This window comes from Aphidius gifuensis, linkage group LG3 (genome assembly GCF_014905175.1).
Source record: "Aphidius gifuensis isolate YNYX2018 linkage group LG3, ASM1490517v1, whole genome shotgun sequence".
Taxonomy (NCBI): Eukaryota; Metazoa; Arthropoda; class Insecta; order Hymenoptera; family Braconidae; genus Aphidius; species Aphidius gifuensis.
The window spans coordinates 5,573,640-5,588,134 of record NC_057790.1 but is presented as its reverse complement, the minus strand read 5'-3'; the positions used below and the strand labels follow the sequence as shown (position 1 = coordinate 5,588,134).

Sequence of the window (14,495 nt, the reverse complement as noted above, 5' to 3'; positions counted from 1 at the left end):
TATTATTTTTGTTTTTACACTGGTATTGGATAATTTTAGCGTCGAGTTTAAATTGAAAAATATAAAAAAGGGATAAAAAGATGGTTAGTATAGGGTTTGAGTTGTTGATGTACAGAGTCGTAATACTGGCATGCCATTATCATGCGTGACCATTGTCGGGAGCGCCCTTTGAGCATCAAGCCAGTCTGATATAAGCATACTGAACTGACATTGGAATCCGTGCTACGAGGTGTTTGAATTTAATCAACTCGTTCATGCGCGACATCCTCACTTGTACTACTGCGGACAGTGAAACTCAAAGGGCGCGGTCAACATCAAATACCATTATCGGTCGTTTGCTGGTAAAATATATGTATATATGTAATGATGTGTCACGCATCGTGTTGGTAGCTATGATCCTCCAACAGTAATATAATCTCTCGAAGCTCGTTAAATTTATATTGAATCAAGTGTACAATTAATGTGATTCATGTTTGAATTTAATTTTTACATTAAATATTTTTTATATACGCACACCTATTATTAATATTATTTAAATCAAAAAACATTAATTGACATTGTTGAATGAGAAAAAAAAAATCTTTTGTATATCTGCAGTTTATAAATATGAATATATAAGTATCTGTTTTGAATTAAAAATTAAAAAGGGGTGGTGTAACTGGTATTGTGTGTGTGTGTGTGTGATGTTGATATTAATATACACTAAATTTATATAATATACAAAGTTCATAAGCATGCTAGTTTGATAAACAGTCTTTATTTATTTTTATTTTTTGTGTGCTATCTCTGGTCCATTGTCGAATCATTGTCGGGTATCGTGGCATTGCGACGTGATGCTGTGTACCGGAAGCATTGACTGATCGGTGAGACGCCCTCAGAATATATAATTACCGATCCCTCTACAATACCCTTGTCAAGGATTTTTCATACACAACGGATCGCGAGAGAACCCTGCAGTATCACACCCCACTAATGGGGGAAAATGACTACGTATACTGACGTCATCAAAAGAAAAAAAAATGCTAGAGAATAGAATATGATATTGATAAAATAAAAACTCAAGTATTGTTTTGTTTGTGATTGATTGACCCCTTTGAAATTCATATTGAAGAAATTTTGTTGAGGAAATGATATAAACTTGTGGCACAAAAATAATTGTGTTGAATTATGATCCATCTTGGCAATTGTCATTTGAAATTTTTTTTACTTCTTTCAAGAGATAAATTATTGATACTCGGTAACCACGTATGATGGAAAAGAAAAAACTAACAAGTCATTAATGTTATATTTTTCTTATTTCAAGTATTATATAATTTTTGTTTCATTCAATTTATTTTAAGTTTATTCATCATGATGAAAAAAATTAAGAATTTCATATCTGTTGACAATGGTTATGTATTTCTTTATTTTTGCGAGAAAAAGATCATGAAAAGTGACTTCTCAACGGGGGTCGATTCTTCCGGTCTTTGGATAATAGAGCTGGTAATTTATCTAATACTTCAAACAACTCAACTGGAAAAAAAAAAAAAAAAACATGTCTCTAATTTTTTATTTTCTTCTTAAATGTCTGCAGACATACTATTTTATAAAATTGAAAAGACAAAAATAATATTCTCACTTCAGCAAGTTAAATTGATATATATATATATAATTTTTTTTCCATCTAATTTCCTTTCAATTTAACCGCATAAAAAAAAAGTGCAATTTTTATAAAAATTGTAGAGAAATAAAAAACTAGAGAAGCGTGAATGATCGAAAGGACAACGATCATTATACATGGGCAAAAGTAGAAGTAAAAAAAAATAATATAATAATTTTTTTTTTTTGGCTAAGCTGTAAACTCGATTTTCCTTTACCACTTTCCATCATTTGGTTCAGCTTTTTTTTTGTCCTTGCTTTTTTTTTCTCCCACATTATTTACTCCCCTGGTATAATCTTGTATGACGGATCACCCACGCTTTTCGTGTCTCGGGGGGTTGATATATACGAATTTACTTAGAGGGCTGATTTTCCAACAATATAGTTTATATATATTTTCAGCTGAACGTACGCCAACGATTTTTCTTGACCGGTCATTTGTTCATACCTTATCGTACCCTTGGGAACAGACATTGCAGTATACGAATTTTCTCTATTCTTTTATCATCCCCATTAAAACTCACTTAGACTTTTCTTTATATACCTTATTTAACACACGATAGACAGTATTTAACTGTCAGTCAATATATTTAATATATATAAAAATATATACTTTAATTTTTTTTTTTAAGTATAGAAAATTTAATTGACTGTCTGTATTGTATTATTATTGCATTAGCAATAACCCAGTTGATGATTTCAAGGAGCTTGTGTGCAAATAATACATCACAACCCCTTCTAAATTCAACATCAATAATGGAGTATATTGCATACAATGTAGGTTCAAGCTGCAGGTATAGACATTGAATAGAAATTGTAAACATCCAAGATGTTAAGTAGGTGTTAATGTGAAATTTAGTTGATGGATAGTTTATAGTAGTAGCTGTATATAAATATACGTGAATATACACAGTGAATTCATCTATTCAAATATTTTGTCTCGTTAGATACGAATTTTGCCACTGGCATTCATGGTCTTTACCCAGACACAGACTCAATACAATCTAGTTTCTTGAATCTGTAAAGTCTTACCACATTGAGCCTTACCATGGTTATCTTTGTTTTCAAAGTGAAGCTACTTTGATAAGAGTCTTACATTGCTTTTCCAACTATGCAAATAGATTAAAGATATATATGCGCGTTCACTGATATATTTTCCATAATTTACTAATGATGAAAATTTACCTCAAAGATTGATTGATGTTTGTAATTCAATTTTACAAATTTATGCTTTCTGGAAAATAACATGTATTTTATATATAGTATAATCAATTATGTTGATTGTATATAAATTTATACTTGTTACATATGTATTTGAAATTATTATTTCATTGTTGTTGTTTCATTCTTGAAGTATAATTTTGATTTTATAATAAATTTTTCATGTTTATGTCGCTGTTGATTGTGTAAAGCTAGATGGTAAAATGCTTCTACTAAAGACGTGCCAACAAGCAGACAATGTATTAAGTATCTACTAAGAGTCTAAGACACAAGGGTTCACCTATTTACCAGGGATTTACCTTAAACGTAATGTTCCATTGTTTAATATGATGAAACAATATAATCTTAGTGATTTGCATTTATGAGGTAGTTTGAATAGTTAGAATATAATGTTTTTCGAAAAAAAAAATATCAGATATTATCTTGACCTCATTATGTCAAAATATAGATATGACCAAAGTGCTTTATGCTTTATTCTGTTTGCTATTTAACATTATATAGAACCGATATAATAGATATGATTTTTAATTTAAATAAATTGATTTGAAACTTGATATCATAAATGTATACAGTCAATGCTAATGGACTATATAAAGATCTTTTTTTTTTTTTGACTGCAAAGTTTGTTTGTGCATCAAACCATTTGAAAATTCAATGTTTGTCACAGCTAAATAATTACACGGGGGTTACATCCAATTCGTCGCCCATTCGTGGATACTTTGAACAAACAGATGAGCGAGAAAGACGAGCCGTTAGTAATCTAATCAAACATTTATGCTAAATCACGAAACAATCTCAACGCAATCAGCAAATAAAAGGGCCAGAATACTCATTCGACCCTTAAAGCCCCGCTGGTCATTTGACTGTCTCTCTTTTACTATATTCTATTTACTTGACTGTTTTCAACCTATACATTTAATATGTATATAAAAACAATATATGAGAAAAAGAGAAAATGTGATTTGAATGAAATAGTATGAGACTTGATGGACATTTTAAACTGGACAATAGCCGAATGAATCGAGTGAGTAGTATGCAAATGATTTTAGTATAAAAGGACTAACAAGAAGAATAGCTGTGATGTTGCTTGGTACTGCTGATGCTTTAAAATGAAGCTGTTGAAAAGGGGAAAGAATTTTATATTTTCACATTTGCATGGAGTTAACATTTGTGGCTTGAAAGACCATTGCGATGTTGGGTCCTCGTTGATTGCCCTCGTTTATTAAGATTAACTTTTCTCGAATCTTCTAATCTCACGAGCAGTCATAGGGGCTTGAATTGTCTGGATTTTCTAACTCTCAGATTTTCAAGTACTCATTGACTATCTACTACTACCTTGATGATTATAAAATAATGCATGCCACCACAATATTCCAAGCAAAAAATAAAAATAAAACAATCTATTTAACATACTATCCTCTTTTTTTCACAATAATGAAATATGCAAATTAAGACTGTTTAAATATTTTTTAAATTTAAATTTACAAATATAGATATGCTTAATAATAAAAGACAAGGATATATTTATCATTTGTGATATGGTGATGTATATAAATGATCGAGTAGAAAATAAAAAAAAAACAATATGAGGAAAGCCAAACACACCCACCAAACAATACAAAAATTTCACCCTGTGTGTTATATAATACAACGCTTGATTACATCACACACATATAGACCACATATAGCCTGACTCTTTGTGATATATATTTTTCATTTTATATATTCTATCTCATTCATCCAATATGATCATATAAACATGGCCATCATTTATCAAAAACTCCATTTTCAAATACTGAATCGTATTCGTTGCTGATATTCACGTGCAATTTGTATTAAAATCCTACACACAATTGTAATACTCGTCAACACAAATCGATTTTTATATATATTTCCAGTTGAAAATAGAATACTTGTCATTTATATAGTCTCCGCCTACTTTTACCCTTCTTTTATCAAAAACATCATCATTTAATCAAAAAATTAAAATGAATAAAAATATTTATATATAAAATGTTTAAAAAAATTAAATTAAATATATATTTATTTTTTAAATCATTAAAACGACATTTCATAATCAAAAAGTTTTATGTTTCAAAAACTCGTAATACGATTTTCTCTAATAATGCAATGAAAATAAAAATCTTTTTTTTTTTTTAATTCACAAACCTATACAAACTTTTTTATTCTCAAACTCCTACATGCATACATAGATATAATTTTATTTTTTTTATTTACTCTTTCATTTTTCTATTTGACTTTTTCTTTCATAGCCTGAGGTTTTACCTTTTTTTTTTTTTTTCAGAGAGAGCTTTTACCCGTCGGTAAAACCACACGAGCTTTGTATACGCGTACAGTTTGTCCTGTCTTTTTTATTTATTTATTTTTTATTTTTTTTGCCTTGAAGCACGTTTAAGCGCATGAATTGGAGGGAGAGCACATTTGGAGCGTATGCATCTAAATGCGTTTTACCATGGATCAAATGCATTACGTTATAGTCGTGGTATTGGATGGTATCAGAGTGAGTCAGCCAGCGAGACATACACGAGGCTTATGAGTGTATGCGAAAAGGATTAAACTTTACTCCTCATTCCCTCACCTAACTCGTAAGCAGAGCCAGAAGCATCACTCTATATACCAAAGTCGACTATGTATATAATATTAATTCTATGAAAAGCAAAAAAAAAAATATGAAAACCATTGTTACTTTAATTTTAATATGACCAACATAATTATCATAATATACTTATAGTGTTTTAATTTTAATTCAACTAAACACATTTATAAAAATATATATGGTTTTTTTTTTCTTTTTTAGGATTCGTCATTTTACCTGTCAATCAAGGATGGAAAAAAAAGTGAGCGAATGCATAATCATGACAGATTATTATTTGCGGCATATCAGAGAATAATACAATGGAGTAAAATGAATGGGAACTCAATGCAGAACAGTGAACGTGGATCAAAACTTAATAACGATGTCATATCGGCTTCGGGGTATTTTTCAATAGACTTGAAATTTCATGGCTTTGCATTGTGAGTTTGTGTGTGTATGCTCATTACCTTTTTTTTTTTAATTCCTCTTCAAAGCTATATTGAGTGCGTTTTTTTTTCCTCTCTCTGTGATCTTCTAACATGAGTGCCTCTTGCATCGTTTCTCGTTATAACATCTATCCACTGAAATCCTTTTTATTATTTATCATGATATGTATACATTTTTTTTTTTTTTTTTTCATCGTTTGTATTTATATTTTATATTTATTTTTCTCTGATGTATTTATAAGGATTTGTCGATATTACAATGTGGATATTTATTTTAATATTGCAGACGAGTTTTTAAAAAAAATCGTCAACCAAAAAGTATGCGACAGGAGCATTGGCCTTAATGCATTCCAAGAGGTGATAAAATGATCAAGGGCTGTGTGTGTGGCTGCATAAAGGTCGAAGGTACGATGGTTTGCAGAAAAAAAAAAAAAAGGTAAGAAACTAAATAATAAAATGATGTATAAAAAAAAAATGATGACCAAAGAAAAGAAGAATAAGAAGTAGCTGCCAGTGTAAAGAGTATAAAAAAAAAAAAAATGAAAAAATTCAAACTTGTCATAAAAATTGGTGAGTGTGAGGTCTCGTCGTGTGGCCTCAACGATGGTGCTTAAATCCAGAGCATAAAAACACACTGACCGCAACGTAAAAATGAAAGTCAAGTATCAAATCTTCCTCTTCTAAAATTTGCCCTCTTTTTTATTCTCTATAATATTTTTTATTATCATTATTTTTTATTATTATTCATTTTTTTTTTCTTTTTTTTTGCGCTTGAACGGCATAAATCACTGGCTTGTATTTATATTCATAGGCGTGTTGTTGAGGAAGATTGAAGAGTTTCACTATACCGTTGGGAATTATTCTTGTAAAATCGGTTAGATTGTAAAATATTGTTGCGACGAAATCAAAAATATTTCATACAGGCTCTTAACTGTGAGTATATAGTAAAAAAATTTCTCCAAATACAAAAAAATAATATAAAAAAAATTGACAATTTGTACAAAACGACAATGGAAATTGCCATATTTTTTTTCCATACATATACATAAACAATAGTAGTATTTTAAAAATATTTTTCCCATTGAGCCAAGCCAAAATGATAACAGAAAATAAAAAAAAAACATATAAAATTCTTTTATTTAACTCCAATATGAGATCCAAAATATTAAGCAATTGTCACGTTTGTCATGAAGCTTGATAAAAAATATTGAGAATAAATTTAAAAAACTTTTTTATTAAAATAAAATTAAACTCATTCGTTAATTTTTTTATATTTAAAATAAAAATAAAATTTAATTGGCAAACAAATTGGTTAAAATACAGATTCAACTTTTGTTTGGTTTAATTAAAAATAAAAAAATAAAAAATAAGGTAATGCACATGGGAATTATATGATGATACATATGTACAAACGAGCATGTATTAAATTGATACATATGTACGTAGCTATATGAGGGTGAAATTTGTACATAACCTGGTTTAGCGAATAGACATTGGCACGTGCTACCGGAGAGCTATGCTTTAGTAGTAGGGTCAGCTTCGATACTCTGTGATACCACGAGTGAGTATTTTGCTTATTGAGGGGATGACAGTGACAGATGACCACTGTCCGAGACTACCAATACCTTTCCTGTACCAAATACATCAACTCCATGTACATATCAGCAATATAACATTCTCCTTGTCTCACTTAACCTTCTCTGTACGACATCACAGTATTCAAAATGCATTCCCAAAACTAAACTGTCGATTCTAAACCGGTAATATAACGTTACAGCATGAACATCATATTTTTTTATCTATAATACAGTAGCAAATTTTAATGACACTATTCATATACTATATACTTGACAATTTTCACCTCAAACACCTTTTATGATATCAATCATTTTTTTTTTCTTATTTTTCAAGTCACATTGTTCATGTATTTAATTTATATTTTGATAGGGGTTAATGTCTAGTCATGTGAAGCATCAAAATAGAAAAAAAAAAATAATGATACGAACAAAAAAAAAAAAAAAAAAGAAAACCAATGATAATATTACATTATATTGCTAAAACAAAATTTTATTTATTTTATTTCGTTATCGTAATGCCAGACTTTAATGATAAATGAATTTAGCTTCAAATAGTTGAGCCAAATAAGTGGTAAAATACCCCTTGAGTCATTCATTGCGACACGTTGTTTTGGTCTTGGTTAATCAATCAAAATCACAGAGACATATAGAGTCAAAAAGTTTTTCCTCAATTGCCATTGACTGATTTTCGCTTGACTGGTACTGCATGTAGTGTTTTTTTTTTTTTCTTTTGTTTGTAAAGCAATTTTATATATAATAATATAATATTATTGAGAATTGTTTTGATTGTAGCAACGTTCGTGGTAGTAAAAATAATTGATTGTATAGAGTCATAATGGATATGTGCGTTTGAATGTTGTGGAATATTATAGATTATCGTGAAAAAAAAAAAGGGATAGAATCGGTGACACCCTGTTATTTTGTTGGGTTAATCAATCAAATCTGACGAAGTTAAAGTTATTTTATTTATATGTATAATATATATATGTATGGGAGGTATTTTTTTTTTCTTTCTTTTTTTTCCTTGTCGGATATGAAGGCTTTAGCCAGCCCTCGTTGTCTGTAGCCTCAACATCCCGCGGGATGATAGTGTAGCTAGCGTCAACGTTTCGCCCCTGGAATACCAAAAAGAGGGCTTTACAGAAAACCACGTTGCATTATATGTATATATGTATAAGTATACCACCTACACACAAGTACAAGCGACCCTTAACTAATTACAAGTGGATGACTGGCATCTTCTCTCACTTATCTCTCTATACTATCCCTTGTTTCTCCCCTTTAACTCCAATCGAATTATATATATATTCTTTTTTTTTTTTTTTGTTTATTTATTTTTGTTCATCTAAGAATATTCATTTACTCAGTCATTCTTTGGCTTTGATGGTGTATATTAGACTGCACACATTGGCCCAATTTTTTGGCTAATTGACTTGGCGTATTCTGGGCGTTGGCTTGAATGAGCCCACCAAGTCATGCAGAATAAAGAAATAAAAAAAAAAAATGTATATACATATATACTAATGACAAGTAGGAAAGAAAAAAAACCATTTGTCTTGTCACCTCGGTGAGATTGAATTTAGATGCCAACAAACGTTTCAGATATTGTACAGGATCACTTTGCTTATATGATCATCATGTAGACGACCATTCAACATTTATAAATATCATTAATTTCATATGCTGACAAATCAATTCATGACAGTACAATCATGATAATGTTTTTCATATAAAAATAATAATATAAAAGAATAAAAATATATATGTCTAAATTTGTAAATGTAAAATCAATAATTGAATTTAATATTTATATAAAGTATAAAATTAATTATATTTTATATAATATATATTTTTTCATTTATGGATTTTGATAGAAAATAAAAGAGACCAGGTGGTTAGTTTTACAATTACGTAACAATAGATGTTTTAAAGTTAAAACAAAATGAGATACTTCATGTTGAAAAAGGGCTTTTTCTCTTTTGTAAACATTTTAATGCTTAGTTATATACGTTTTTCTCTCATTCTACTCTCATCTTGTATACTTTATGATATTGCCCTGGATTAGACCAAAAATATTTTAACACTTGAAAATATCTTTGGGCATGTTAGATTTTATGATGACAGTGGTATATCTGAGAATTCTCATAAAGAAAATCAAGTTAAGAAAAGCTTGTTAGATTTTACCAACCCTCATACTCTTGTAATTCTACATATATAACATACCTTACGTCCTTGCGTTATCTCATCACCTACCTTATTCTTGACTAATCTGCACTTGCAATTTAGTTTGTGTCATAGTAACCACATATACATAGAGAGTGACTTTGGTTGTTTCTGTAAAATGGCCAATAATTTTATCCAAGGGATTAACAAAAAACATAATTTTCTTATAGATCTAAAATACTGTATGTGGCTTACTCAAACCAATGACTTTTACATAAGATTTGCTTTCAGTTAATTAGCCACTGACAGAACACTAACACAGCTAAAGGCAAAATTGTTAAATTAACAAAGTGTATTATACTTTGGCATGAATACTTGATTAATTATAAAATCAGTCAAATACACTTGTTAAAGTTATTTCATTAAATTTTATTATTATAGTGAAAAAGAAAAAAACAAAATTATTATTTTCTTAGTTCGCCTTCAAATATCATGATGAATTTTTCTTTTTTTATTATTTAATATTGGAAATTTTTTTTATTTTTTTTTATTACAATATAAAGTAGATATTCAGTTTAATTTTGACGTGACTAATTTGTCTGACAAAATTGTTTTAACAAGTTTGTGAGAAACTTTGTGGAATTTGTATAGTCAAAAAGGAAGCTATGAAATAAGAAGAAAGAACAGAAGTGAAAGAGGTCTTGCTTTGGTATAAACTCTAGAAATTCACGATGGATGGCGAAAATTTCAAGTGAAGGTTGAAGCCTCAGGCAGTATTTTGAATTGTCTTCTCATTGGTGTATTTTGTTCTTGTTGTTTTGCTAACGGATTATATTTGGCTTGGAAACTTTGATATAACAAGTATTGTATCGTTTACTGAGACAACTGTCTCGGGTGTCGTTGTCTTGATGGAATTAAGATGAACATGAATAATCACTATAATCAGTATATTTCTTTATCGCAAGTTTTTAAAGCTATTCAAAAAAAATATATAAAGATAAATAATAATTTTTTAAATATATATTTATTCCCTTAAGGAAATAAATAGACTCAATCTGTCTTGTTTTATATGTATATATATTTATAATTATTATTATGTTTTTTTTTTTATTCTATAAAAAGTCAACAGTTGAATACAGCAAGATGAATAATTGCCATGTAGAAGGGAGAGAATTGAAGATAATTTTAAACTAACCAGATTTTATATAGAGTCAGTGTCTTGATGTCTGTCACTTTTATCCAAGTGTAGAGTACGTGGTGAGTTATACAACTGTATAACTAGAACTGCAAGCTCAAGGGTAGATTTAAATCTAAGAGTGCTATATACCACCAAGTGAGCGATCACCTTGGGTTCATGAGGTCGAATCTATGGAAAACCATTTCACTCGGAGAAATGATATTACTTTCTCTTTTCATTTCTCACTCTTTTTTTTTTTTTTTATCTTCTCTGTATTATAAAATATATATGTGTATAGACTTTGTCTTTTAGAATGAACCAACGTTGATTTGGATAACGATACATCCAGCAGCCACCCTGTGTGTTGTTCATTTCTGTAAAGTTCTTTGTTAAGTTCCGGTTTCTCATTTAGAGGGGTCTCACTTACTTGATATTCTGTCTCACAATGATTAATAGATTGTGTGGTTACTTTATTTATTTATTTAGTGACAACCAGTTTTTGTTTTTTTTTTTTCTTTGATTTTACTTTTAAAGTTTTTTTTTTGTTTGTTTCAATTCAAATTACTTACTGGTTTTATTTTTTTTTTATTTCGTCATTTCTTTTCAATTTTTTAATGAAACAAATGTGTTTCAGTCTGTCCAAAAAAAAAATACGACAACATTGAAATACTTTTGTCGGGCGAGTCAGGTTTGAAAAATGCCGCATCCAATTTTCCTGATGACGTCCCAGTGGGACGCTTTTTTCCAGTTCTGTTGAGCTTTTCGTTGATACTACTTGCTGCCGGGGGGTTTCTGTTTAGATCCATAAATATATATTCACTGTTTTGTTGAAGACATAGACAGACAACCGCACGCTTTTCAACCCCTCTATCTCGTTGACAGCTAGCATCACCAGTAATAGTACTAAAAATTATAGTTTGTCCAAAGACAAATAGTCCAAAAGATATATAAATAAAAAAAATATATTCCTTTAAATTCATATATGTCACATATGTTTGATGGATATTTTTGTACATATTTCTTCTGGTATTACTTGTATTTTACTCGTAAATTTAGAAAAAAAATTAATGATATTTTAAAATTAATGTCAAGCTGCATATACTTTGTATTTGTCTACATGATTATTTTTGGCATTTACCAATAGACCCCTTTTATTGAAAAAAAAAAAAAAAAATGTTAAAAGAAAAAGGAATCACGAAAAGGCCATTTGGTTTCAATCTTCAAAAATAAAATAACCCCTCAGATGATCATCTTTCTTTCTTATGCATCTTATTTTTATTTTTTTGAATAGTAAAATCCTCAGTTAAAACGAATGTATACAGACTTTGAAATTTACGAATGTAAACCAAATGTAAATTTTCATTTTTTAAACTTTTTATTTATATTCATATATATTTTAGTTTATTTATATATGTTTATTTTTATATTTTTTATTACCTTTTATTTTAGATGAAGCAAGCAAGGTGCATTATATATATTATCCAAGGATTTGCATTGGACAAGACTTACAGTTATTGCTGAACATCTCATCAGGACTTATGAGGCACCCTAAGAAAATGGCTTGAGCTATATGGCCATGGCTATTTTCTCTTGTCTTGGAATCTAAAGATGAATAGTAAAGGGGATGAAATTATCTTGGGGATATATTTCGTGTCTTTCAGAGCAGAGTTATATGAGAAAATTTTACTGTATATTTGAAATATACAATAAGCAAGTATAAGTGAATTTTGCTTAAAATCGCTATTTTCAACCAACAAGAAAATTGTATAATTGTATGTCTTTTTTTTTTATTATTTTTAGTTGAAGTGACTCAAGTTATATACACTTTAATCTTGAAAATTGTTACTAGCAGTCATGGTCATCTTCCTGTAGTCGTTTTGGTGTCCCAACTAATTAAAGTAAAACCGTATTTTGGTAATTCAAAGTGTCCATAGTACATCTCTACACTTTACAGTTGAATTGTTAGTAGATGAAGAGAAAGGAGAATACGAAAATTTACAATTTTATACATATATATGTATATAAATGTGAAACTCGTGGAAACTAAGTGCCTGACTGTCCTTGGAATTGGCTCATTCCCGTGAAATAACTGCCTCTCAATATATATTGTTAATGTATAGATATATATATCGTTATACCAGGACATCCGCCTTAGCAAGAATAATCCAACTGTATAGTTTATCCCAAAGCCAGGAATTGCGTAACATTAAACTTGGTGACGACAAAACTTAGCTTGGTGGTGCCAAGAACAATGAAAATGTGACAAATATCTTATTATTTCTTGTCTTTGGCGCCGAGTTGACTTGGGCAGGCTATCAATTATTACTATTATCTCTGTAAAATTATCATCATCATCATCATCATCAACATTAACATTAACATTAACATACATACATGGTAAATAGATAATTAATTATCAACTTTAATTTACAAAATTTTACATACAATAGGTAAAATAATTATATGTACTATATATGAAATGAGCAATTTATTTTCACGATAATGTTTTGTATAGTGGTATTTTGTTGAGAATAACAATTTTCATAAATGAGAAATTGTGAAAATACAAAAGACCTCTTTGAAAATTGTTTAGTAGTGTCCATAAATAATAATATCTGTCGGTCGACCGAGTTGAACTCGTCGTTCAGTAACGAGCCATCAGTGAGTTGTACCAGATGGGACACAAACACTAATCCCAGTAAGGGTTACAAACCCTCTATACTCGTATACACAAAAAAAACGATTCGTGAAAATTTGAATCTTCAAATATACCTACAGCAATATACATGCATATAAAGTAACAATATTGTTTTTGGTATTTTTTTCATTCTTTTTTTTATCTTGGTGAAAAAAAAAAAAACAAAATTCCATCAAGATCTTGTTTTTGGTTGGTTGTTTGTATTTTTGATTTTACCCCTTGTTTAAATTCAGTTGAAAAATCCATCAACCATCACTGTGTATCTGTCAGTTTCACCCTGAAAAGAATTTAATGATTTTCTCAAGACAATTTATATAGAAGCCCACCAATATTCAAAACCTTAAGCCATTTTGATACAATGTTAATTAGAACGACGTTTCAAAATTTATTTTACATGCATACACACGCACATTTAAAACGACTTAGTGATTTTGACTTGATTTTAGTTATTTTAAAAGATCTTTTGAATTTTAGGGTTGTTATATTTAAGTTACAGTGGAAAATCGTTTGGGCAAAATCACTGAGAGAAGAGAAACCAAATCCCATAGGAAGTTAGCACGGATTACCATGGGCATCCATCACTCGATGTTTCTTTCCAGTCAGCATCAACTGTAAAGGCGAAAATAGAGTCTTAGAGGGATACAACTTGTCTGTATTGGTTCGTATTGTTAAATATATATATAGACATAGTGTCGGCTGGCGGTTTCTAGCTGTGATATCATCTTTTTACTATATGCCAAAGCATTGTCCATGAGTGTTGGTTTGGGATTATGGGTCGACTTTTAAGGAGCCAAATTTACTGACATCGTCAAAAGACGCAGACTCACTTCCCTTCTATAATCTATTTTTTTCATTTTATTTGTTTGGGTAACCGATGTGTTGAATGATTGAACTCTTATCATACTTAACCATCAAAGTTGAAAATTACATTTTCATTCCATTAAACACGTGTCGTCGGTTTTTTTTTTTTTTTTTATCA

General features: G+C 29.4%; 1 long non-coding RNA gene across 4 annotated transcripts in view; it reads left to right on the top strand.

Moving 5' to 3' along the window:
• The window catches only part of LOC122851641, a 130,161-nt gene that overhangs the window by 70,394 nt on the left and 45,272 nt on the right, over positions 1 to 14,495 (top strand). For 2 of the 4 annotated variants that reach the window (XR_006373718.1, XR_006373720.1), the window contains exons 15-20: positions 5,165 to 5,465; positions 5,678 to 5,895; positions 6,188 to 6,337; positions 12,268 to 12,532; positions 12,619 to 13,215; positions 14,007 to 14,174. This is a non-coding gene — a long non-coding RNA (uncharacterized LOC122851641). The remainder of the gene's footprint in view (positions 1 to 5,164; positions 5,466 to 5,677; positions 5,896 to 6,187; positions 6,338 to 12,267; positions 12,533 to 12,618; positions 13,216 to 14,006; positions 14,175 to 14,495) is intronic. The other 2 variants (XR_006373722.1, XR_006373719.1) reach the window with 2 other exon arrangements.